Here is a 1,221-nt window from a genome sequence, read left to right as displayed (position 1 = left end):
AATCTCAGGGTTGTTTTGATTTGCATTTCCCTGATGATTAAGGATGTTGAACATTTTTTCAGGTGCTTCTCAGACATTCGGTATTCCTCAGGTGAGAATTCTTTGTTTAGCTCTGTACCCCATTTGTTAATAGGGTAATTTGATTTTCTGGAGTCCATCTTCTTGAGTTCCTTATATATATATTGGATATAAATCTCCTATTGGATTTAGAATTGGTAAAGATCTTTTCCCAATCTGTTGGTGGTCTTTTTGTCTTATTGACAGTGTCTTTTGCCTTACAGAAGCTTTGCAATTTTATGAGGTCCCATTTGTTGATTTTCAATCTTACAGCACAAGCCACTGCTGTTCTGTTCAAGAATTTTCCCCCTGTGCCCATATCTTTGAGGCTTTTCCCCACTTTCTCTTCTATAAGTTTCAGTGTCTCTGGTTTTATGTGGAGTTCCTTATTCCATTTGGACTTTAGCTTTGTACAAGAAGATAAGAATGGATCAATTCGAATTCTTCTACATGATAACCACTAGTTGAGCCAGCACCATTTTTTGAAAATGCTTTCTTTTTTCCACTGGATGGTTTTAGCTCCCTTGTCAAAGATCAAGTGACCATAGGTGTGTGAGTACATTTCTGGGTCTTCAATTCTATTCCATTGAACTACCTGTCTGTCTCAGTACCAGTACTATACAGTTTTTATTTATTTATTTTCTACAATTACTCTGTAGTACAGCTTGATGTCAGGCATGGTCATTCCATCAGAGGTTCTTTTATCATTCAGAATAGTTTTTGCTATCCTAGGTTTTTTGTTATTCCAGATGAATTTGCAAATTGTCCTTTTTAACTCAGTGAAGAATTGAGTTGGAATTTTGATGGGGATTGCATTGAATCTGTAGATTGCTTTCGGCAAAATAGTCATTTTTACTATATTGATCCTGCCAATCCATGACCATGGGAGATCTTTCCATCTTCTGAGATCTTCTTTGACTTCTTTCTTCAGAGACTTGAAGTTATCATACAGATCTTTCACTTGCTTAGTTAGAGTCACACCAATGCATTTTATATATTTTGTGACTATTGAGAAGGGTGTTGTTTCCCTAATTTCTTTCTCAACTTGTNTATCCTTTGTGTAGAGAAAGGCTACTGATTTGTTTGACTTAATTTTATATCCAGCTACATCACTGAAGCTGTTTATCAGGTTTAGGAGTTCTCTGGTGGAATTTTTAGGGTCAC

Source organism: Mus caroli, chromosome 1, assembly GCF_900094665.2.
Source record: "Mus caroli chromosome 1, CAROLI_EIJ_v1.1, whole genome shotgun sequence".
In the NCBI taxonomy this organism is placed as follows: domain Eukaryota; kingdom Metazoa; phylum Chordata; class Mammalia; order Rodentia; family Muridae; genus Mus; species Mus caroli.
The sequence above is the reverse complement of the archived record's forward strand: the minus strand, read 5'-3'. Positions refer to the sequence as shown.